The sequence below is a fragment of the Coenobita brevimanus genome, chromosome 79 (genome assembly GCF_032717465.1).
Source record: "Coenobita brevimanus isolate Jiangsu-jjx chromosome 79, ASM3271746v2, whole genome shotgun sequence".
In the NCBI taxonomy this organism is placed as follows: Eukaryota; Metazoa; Arthropoda; class Malacostraca; order Decapoda; family Coenobitidae; genus Coenobita; species Coenobita brevimanus.
The window spans coordinates 22,110,262-22,119,879 of NC_137032.1; positions in this window are offsets into that span (position 1 = coordinate 22,110,262).

Genomic DNA, 9,618 nt, shown 5'->3' on the forward strand with positions numbered 1-9,618 from the left:
TTTGGTTTTGCTTCTAATGTAGCTGTAAAACAGCTTTGGTTGATCACTACTTTTATTTATTATATCCTCCTCAGACTGTTTTTGGGCTTCCCTCCTTATTCTTGTATAATCGTTTCTCGGCTGTTTGTAATTATTATATGCCCTTTCACTATTGTGTCTTCTGTATCTATTCCACAACAAATCTCTTCTTTCTTTTGATTTTTTACATTCTGTATTGAACCATTTCTGTATTTTCTTATCTGCTTCGTTGTGCTGTGGGATGTACTTCTGGACTCCTATTTCATAAAATTCACAGAAATTTTTATATACAGCATTTAAATCTTGTCCTCTAAGCTCATTTTCCCAATCAACTTCTAAGAAATACTTCTTTAGGTCTTGATAATTTCCCTTTTTATAGTTTAGGCTCTTTTTGAAACTTTCATTGCTGTTAACTATGTCATATGCTATGCTGAAGTTGTAATTTAGTAGTGCATGATCGTTTTTACCGAGTGGAGGGTGATATATTAAACAGTCAATATCATTTTCCTGCCTAGTAAATATTAGATCTAGCACTGAAGGTACACCGAGTCCTCTTTTTCTGGTGGTTTCCCTCACATGTTGCGTTAGGAAAAACTCTTGCACGAGATCCAGAAGCTTTTGGTTCCAACAGCTTTCTTGGCTAAATATATCTAGAGTATTCCAATTTATATTTGTATTAAAACCTCCAGTTAGTATAATTCTTTCCGATTTCTCTTCCATTTTATGTAGTAATGATCTTAAACTCTGAATTGTACTCTCTGCCAGGTCCTCATATCCGTCTCTTTCCCATGTGTTTGATCTGGGTGGCATGTACAAATTGGCTACAATTACTTTACCTTCAGATGTGTTGATCTCTACTGCAATCAGTTCTACTTGTGATGGTATATCTAGTTTTATTTCATTGACTTTTAGATTTTTCTTAGTTAATATTATAATTCCTCCTCCTATTTTTAAATTTCTGTCTCTTCTCCATATATTGTATTCCTCTAAGTTTAGTATGTCATTGGATATCCTTGGTGTTAATTTTGTTTCAGTTAGGCATATTATTTGTGGTTCATTTTCTCTGACAATCATTCATCTCTAGTAATTTAGATACCATTCCATCCACATTTGAGTACATCAACTTTATCATCTTGTTTATATACTTGTCATGACATGATTTTACTACCTTCCTCCTTTTTATTCCACCCTGTTTGTGTACCACTTTCGTACCTGCAATCCTATTACTTTGTAAAAAAAAATTCTTCTTCTCCTCTTCTGATCTTCCCTCATTTTTTGTTTTTGCTTTCTCCCTTTTCTCTTTCAGTAATTCCAGTTCCTCTTGTGATAGGCATCTTTTTATCCATACATTTTTGAACTCCTCTTTTTCCATAAGATTCTTTGCATTTTTTAGTATCTCCTCCACAGTGTTTACACTCTGGAAAGTCACCTTTAGAGGTCTTGTCCGCTTTTCTCGTATTTCCCTAACCTTTTGTGTTCCTCTATGTCTTCTTTCAGTAAGCTCATTACATTTGCCATCTCCTTTTTGTCTCTTGTGATCTTGTTTTTCACTTCTTCCTCTTCTATACCACTGATTCTAACCTGATACAGAGCTTGACTCATGTAAAGATACTAATTTAGGTAATGCCACTGGGCGTGTTGGTTTGGTATGGAGCGCCAATGTCGCACGTCTGCCTCCTTTGACTCCCTCTGTGTGTGTGTGTGTGTGTGTGTGTGTGTGGTAGGGGAGTGTTGTTTATGGTGAGGTGTGGAAAGTGACTGTGTTCTGTTGTCCAGTTTGTGAGAAGGGTCACTGTAGACTTGGCTGGGACTATTTTGAGCCTGTTTGTGATGAACCATTCGTATTGTGTGTTGAGGTAAGGTTGGAGGATGTGTGCGGCTGTGTTTGCGTTTGGTGTGTACATGTAAGTGCTATATCATCTGCATAGGAAGCCATGTGTATCTGTGGTGTGTGGAGTGTGGATATGTTGTGCACGTATAGGTTAAAGAGTGTAGGGGACAAAACAGATCCATGGGGGAAGCCATTTGTGAAGTTTCTGATGTTCGAAGACTGACCGGCAAATGTTACATGTGCACAAATGCCTGCTAAGTAGTTTCCCAGCCAAGTTTGTGTTGAATATTTTGTTTGTGAGGTTGTGGCGGGGGATGACATCAAATGCTTTGCTAATGTCTAGTGTGACTAGGAGTGTTCTGTGTGGTGGCCTAGCTGAATTCATGCTATCAAAAACTCTCTGTGTAAGGTCTGGAAGAAGAGTGTTTGTGGAGTGAAGTGGCCTAAAACCGTGTCGTGATGGGGCTTGGGGATGTGTGAGGTGTAACTAGTTGTAGCATCAGTCGTTCAGTGACTTTGGAGGGGGTGCAGAGGAATGTGATGGGGCGGTGTGAGGAAGGTAATGTGGGGTCTTTGTTGGGTTTGGGGATAGTGATGATAAGGTCATGCCTCCAGATGTTGGGTATTATGTTGCGTGAGTAGCTGTAGTTTGATATGTTGGTGAGTGTTTGTATGCCTTGTGGTCCAAGGTGTTTAAGGTGTATATTGTTTATGTTGTCTGGTCCACAGAGAGATAAGTGCTTAAGGTTGCTAGTGATGTGCTTCTTCTGGTTGTAAGTGAAAGTCGTGAAGCCTGTGTCTGTGGGGAACTGTCTCTTACGTCGGATGATATGCTGGTCGTCATGATGGGAGTTTAGATGGCTGACATGTGAAAAGAGATTAATGAGTGTTTGCTTGTTGTTTGTTTGAGGGTGTGGTGTCTGTTGTTGTGATGGCAGTGTGTGATTGTGTAATGTTGCTGTTAGAGTGTGATGCTCTTTAGTGTTTTGTAGAGTTTGCTGGTGTTTGTTTTGTGGTCAAGTGTTTGGAGATAATTATTCCAGTTTAGTGTTTGCTGTTCCGATATTTTATTGTGTATATGAGTGTTGAGTTCTTGTATTTGTTGTACGGTCTCTTGTGTATGGGGTGTTGGGGAGTGTCGAAGTGTGTTCCGTTGACTGATGAGGCCTTGAGTTTCTGGTGTGAAGTTGGGGTTGTCTCTTTTGTTGCCTATTTGGATGAATCTCTTGTGTGCATTTTGTATAATTGTATTGAAAGTGTGAACAGTGGTGTTGATGTTTGTGATGGATGTACTGTTTAATGTTGCAAAGTTTTGTTCTGTTTCAGTTGTGAAGGCCTCCCAGTTGGCTCTCTTATAAATGTATGTGTGTCTGTGGCCAGCTGTGTTGATTCTGGTTTTGGTAGTGATGATGATTGGGAGGTGGTCAGAGCTAAGGGTTCTGACCACTCTCCAGGATGTTGTGGGGGCAATGTTTGGGAAGCAAAGGTGATGTCTGGGGATGATGGGTGGAAGAGGGCTTGGTGTGGGATACGGGTGTGTTGAAGTAGATTATTCAGTATGAAAAGATTATCTGTTTGGGATTGTAGTTCCAGCCCTCTGTCTGTGTCACAGTAACTTGTTGGGATGCCAGGCCGACGCCATGGCATTGAAATCACCACCCAGGATGATGTTGGGTATGTTAGTGATGTGGTGTACTTGTGGAGAGTAATTGTGTGGTACTGTGGGGGACGATTGTGGGGGAATGTATGTGTTGGCAATTGCTATATGTGATTTGTTACCAGTGCGTATTTTAATTGACTGCATTTCCATTGTGGCGGTATGTAGGGGGAGAAGTAACTTTGTGTGTGCACAGGTATCTGAAAAGTTGATGGATTTGTGTACCAGGATGATGAGTCCACCGCCACCACCGTCGGCCTGGTCTTGTCTAATGGTGGTGAAATTGTGAAATGTAGGTGTTTTTTGTGTTCTGTGTAGTTTTGTTTCTTGTAAGATGGCAATGTGTATGTTATGTTGTTTGATGAATTGTGTGAGTTCTTGTTTTTTGGTGTTTATGCCATCTATGTTTAATTGAAGGGTGTTTATGTTGTGTGTGCGATGAGTGTTGGTTGCTGCAGCATGGGGGGGGGGAGGAAGGTGGTGGTGTGGGTGAAGGGGAAGGGGTAGGAGAAGGTTTTGATGGAGGTAAGGGTTGGGATGGAATGGGAGGGGTTGGGGGATTGGATGGTGTGGGAAGGATCGGTGGGTTAGGCTGATGAGGTGTGGAGGAAGTAGAAGTAGGGTTGGTGCGGGGGTTAGTGGGTGGGGGGGAAGGAGCAGGTCCAAGTGTTTGTGTAATGTTTTCCGGATGCAAGTGTTGTGCAGGTGTAATGGGTCCAGTTCTCGCAAGAATTGCATTGAACTGAACCCTTTGTCTGTCGGCTCAAGTGGTAGGTTATGAGCATGTTGGACATACGTATTTGTTGGTGCGTCCTGGATTGCTCTCAGTGTCCCTTGCTAGAAGAAGTCGTCGAGAAATGACCACCCGGGAGTCATTTCTCAGTGTAGAAAAAATGGTGTTGTTGTGTGTGTTGTATTGAGAGATATGGTAGTTGCCCAAGCAACCAAAGCCACTCCCAGGTTCTCGGGTCCCGTGAGGGGTCGGGGGGATTTGCAGAGTTTTGGCCCCCATGCTGTCCTCCTCTCCTTCCTCGACAGCCTGTGTGGGCTAGACCCACGGCGAAGTTGCCACCGTTCTAGGTCCAGTGTGAAGTTATTTGCTGTTGCAATAGATGAGATAGTAGAGCTCCTACCTTGGGGAGTAAGGAGCTCTGTCTTGGTTGATGGACTCTATCTCATTTGCTGCATCCTGCATGTCAGTGGCAGAGTGCCGGCTGCAGCTGGCTATACACTGGGCTTCTACCTAGGCTCAGAAGCGTGGTTTTAGATTCTCCTCATCTAAGACTGTTGCAGTGCACTTCTGCAATTTCTGTGGGATGCATCCTGGCCCAGATTTATTTTTAAATGACCAAAGGATTGCTTTTCCGGAGGAGGTGAGGTTTTTAGGCCTCACCTTTGATCCCCACCTAACTTGGTCCCACACTTTTGGCGAATTAAGGCCTCCTGTCTAAGAGCCCAAAATCTTTTAATGGTTTTGGCACATACAAACTGGGATGCAGACAGGCATATCCTCATCCTGCTCCATAAGGCTTTGGTATTCTCCAAATTAGAACATGGTTGTGACGTGTATTCATCAGCCATCACTGCCTGGTTAAACACTTTGGACTTTGTGCATCATGCAGGCCTTCATTTGGCTACAGGAGCATTTTGCACCTCACATGTCACAAGACTGCTTGTGGATGTAGGGGAAATGGGATTGGAGCTACAATATCAATCCAATGTGGTGAGTTGCTGGGACAGGGTCCAGTGACTTCCTGAGACTCCTACACATGACTGTTTTAAGTTTCACCCATCACTCATTCTATGACCTCCATCCACGATTTTCTTGCCCCTTTAGTTATAGGACGAAGGAATTTTTGACTGACCTCAATCTCTCAAATGGTTCAGTCCTGCACATGGGGACATCTGTGGTTCCACCATGGAGTTACCTGAGGTTAGAGTTTGCTGGTATGACACAAACCCTAAGGCTATGGTATCTCATGTGGTGCTTCGAACTTAGTTCTTAGCTTATGCTGCCATGTATAGAAGGTCTGTCTCAATTTTTACCGAGGGCTCAAAGTCTGATCCTGGCATCGGATTTGGAGTAATCTTACTTGATTTTAGCCGGAGTGGCAGCTTACCCTTCCCTGCCTCTATTTTTACTGCAGAGCTGTCAGCAATCCTGATGGCTCTGCTATCTTATTCTTACCCATGCGACTGTAAATTTAATATTTTTAGTTATTCAAGGGCAGCCTTGTCTGCCCTTGAACATTTTAACCCTCCCCAACCCTTCGTTTGGAGGCTTTTAGAAAGGCTCCTCCTCCTGGGCCGTCATGGCCGGAGGGTATCATTTTGCTGGGTGCCAGCTCATGTGGGAGTACATAGAAATGAGCATGCAAATGAGGCAGCAAGGTCAGCAGCTACTCTTGTTGCCTCTAACAGGCCTCTCCCCTACAGAGATTACTTCCTAATGACAAGGGCTGCTGTACAAGCCTCCTCGCAGCATTTCTGGGATACACTATCTGTTCCAAACAAGCTCCGGGAGGTGCGGGCAGTGGTGAGTCCAAAGGTATCTCTGACCATGCTGTGCCACTGGGAAAATGCCGTGACCTGCCTATGGATAGGTCATACATGCCTGGCACATAGCCATCTTCTGGAGGGAAGACCCCCTCCCCCTCCTTATTGTGATGACTGTCTGGTCCCAGTAACTGTGAGGCATCTTTTGACTGAGTGTCCTAGTCGGTTCCTTTCCATGTTTCAAGCAGAAGATGGATCTTACTGTTTGTTCTCAATCCTTGGTGAGGCGTGTATAATGGGAGGAGCTACCTTCTTTACTGAGGAAGCAGGCTTCCTAAATCAGCACTTTGGAGCTGCTGATTGGGAGATCCTTAGGCAGAACTTTTTTTTTTTTTTTTCCCTGGAATGATTATTGCTTCCACGGCCGGGAGCCATCTGACTGCCATCGTTCTTCTCCTAGATCTATCAACAGTGATGTTCCTCAGGGCTCGGTCCTATCACCAACACTCTTCCTTTTATTCATCAATGACCTTCTGTGCTGTACATCTAACCCTATCCACTTGTATGCTGATGATTCCATCCATCACTTTTCTATTCAGTTCTCTTAACGTCCATCTCAGCAGTTGCTGCAACAAAGAAGGGATGAGGCTATGGCACACCTAATGTCTGACATGGTTCGTATCTCTGACTGGGGTAAAAAATTATCTTGTTTTTAATGCATCAAAGACTCAGTTGTTACACTTGTCAACCCAACAAAATCTCCCACAGGAGTACCCACTAATTTTTAATAATATCCAGCTCAATCCTGCATCATTCTTAAATATACTTGGGGTTTCATTCTCTCGGGACTTATCTTGGAAAGATCTTTTTACATCTCTTGTAAAATCTGCTTCCAAGAGATTAGGTGTGCTATGCCGACTCTGTACCTTCTTTACCCCCGCACAGTAGTTGACTGTATACACAGTTTTTTTTTCACCCCTGTGTAGAGTACAGCTCTCATGTGTGGAGAGGCTCCCCACATACAGCTCTTCTCAATAGGTTGCAGCCAAGGGCTTTTCATCTCATTAACTCTCCTCCTCACACTGACTCGCTTCAGCCTCTGTCTCTTCGCCACACTGATGCATCTTTAACTCTTTTCTATCGCTACTTCAATGATCACTGCTCCTCTGAAATGTCTGCTTGCATCCCTCCACCTCTACGATGGGCGTGTAGCACCCGTCTAGCAACAAACTCTCATCCCTTTTCTGTCCAACTCACTAATGCAAGAGTTAACCGTTACTCCCAGTCCTTCATTTATGCAACATGTCAGCTCTGGAACTGTCTCCGTCTGTCTGTATTTCCTACTAGCTATGATCTCCAGTCTTTCAAACGCAGCGTCCAGGCATCTCGAAATGAACGGATTTTCAATTTGGCTCTTTGTATTTTTTTTTTCTTTGAAAGAACTGTTTGCGGGCTCCGGCCTTTGGTTCCTTCTTCCTTCCATAAAGAAAAAAAAGCTATAGTGTTATTGTGTGTTGTTTTATAGGGTTACTTCGATATTTGTACTGGCTGTGATGTTTCATGTTTAGAGTTTTGTTTTTATTCTCTTTTTGACTCTGATCTTGATGTACAGCGGCAATAACCTCTGATGTTACGTAGTGTCATCAATCAATCAAAACAAAATAGACTATGAAAATAATATCTCATTACTAGCATTTGTCTTAAAAAGAAGCACAAGAGTCGTGTGAATATTTGCCATTCCTACCAATTCATGTAACAGATTCAGCACAGAGTTCATCTTAACCCCTTCAGTCCGATGACGTAATTTGGATTTTTAATGTTGTATCTCTCAGTGATTCTGTCCACCTTTGGAAAGTATTTTCAAACTGGAGGAGTTAGATATGTCCTTCACTAACCCTTCCATTGCTTGAGGTTCAAACAAGTTTCAATATATCCGTTTGTTGGTAGCAAGAGTTCTAGGTAAAAATGTGTTGTTATATTCAAGAGGCCTAGTTTGTGAATCCTGATCCTGAAGCATAGATTTCCTTCATACAATGTCTTGCATTCATTATCCCGGGGAGCCAGTGATGTACTGGTTAGAACACGAAACTCGCAAGCCAACGCACACTCTTGGGCAAAGTTAACTTCCTCCCTTATACTGTATCTGTTCACCCAGCAGGAAACTTGGAATTTTGTACGTAATTGTGCCTGTTTTGGGTCACATATCAGGGAAAGACTGGGAGAGTGAAAGCTGCCTCTCTTAACCCCCCAAACTCGGTGGTCTTACTAGCTGGTGCTTACTCAGAGAATTTCTTACCCCCTGAGAAGTAGGGTGTTTTCAAGCAGTCATTGCTCCATCACTACAGCACATAGGGCTTTCAGTTAAAGATCAGAATATTGACCAATCCTTCATCTCGCAATTGCAAGTGTCCAAAGGTCTCCAGATGAAGGAATTGTGGAGGTAGGTGATGAATGAAGGTAATTCTCTGGGTCGCAGCAGGCTGTGTTCAGAGGAGTGGCTGAGTCCGTGGCTATTGCACAGAGTCCAAGGACCTACTAGGCCAAACGAGTATTGCCTTACTTGCACTCGCTCGCGTTTCCCCTTGCCACACTTGAACTTGACACTACTATGCACTGCCATCTGCCACTGTCTCAGAAATGAATTATCACCTCTTTTACGCATAGCAAAGAGAGAAAACAAGTTCCAAGATTTATTCTACAATACTTGATGCAAAAGATCACTTTTTTTTCTGCATGTAAGTTTTCTGTGTCATTTAAGATAGTTTTAGATACCCTTGAGGTCTCTATTTTCTAAAGGGGTGCAAGGAACAACATGGCAGAATGAAGAGGTGAGACAACCTGTGATGAAAATGAAGAAAGCTTACAGTGGGTGAATTAGAAGCAGAGGCATGGAGGAACTTGAGAGATGGAATAGAGAGTTTTATGCAGAGTGGAAGAGAGAGGTTAAGAGATAATAAGAGAAAGAAAGGAGTGGATAAGGAATTTTGAAGGAATCTGAGTGTAAAATGGATGGAATGTAAGCAAATGCTCTGGATGGAGGTAAAGGGATTTAGACAGGGTGATGATGAAGGTAGCATGGGAGCGAAAATTAAAAATGGTAGATTGCTATTCGAGAATGATGAAAAAGTGAGCAGATGGAGAAAACACTTTAAGGATTTTATTAAACATAGAGAATGTAAGTAATGCGACTATAAGTGGCTGTGGAATGGGTGGGAAAAGGAGGGAGATAAGATTGAGGAAGAGGTCAGTAGAATGGAAGTAGTGGAAACAATGAAGAAAGTCAAAATAGGGAAAGCCCCAGGAACTGATGAAGTGTGTGGTGCAATGCTGCTGCACGGGGGAGAGATAGTAGTAGAACAGCTTTGGAAGATGTGCAGACAGGCCTGAGAGGAAGGTAGAGTCCCGGAGGATTTCGTCAGGTATAATTATTCCCCTGTACAAAGAAAAAGGGGAAAAAGAAGTGTGTGGTAGTCATAGGGGCAATTGTGTTCTTAGAGTAATAGGAAAAGTTTATAGTAGGATACTTACTGACAAAGTTAGGGAAATAACAGAGAATTTCATTGGGGAAGGGCAGGGAGATTTTAGGAAGGGAAGAGGTTGTGCAGACCAGATATTC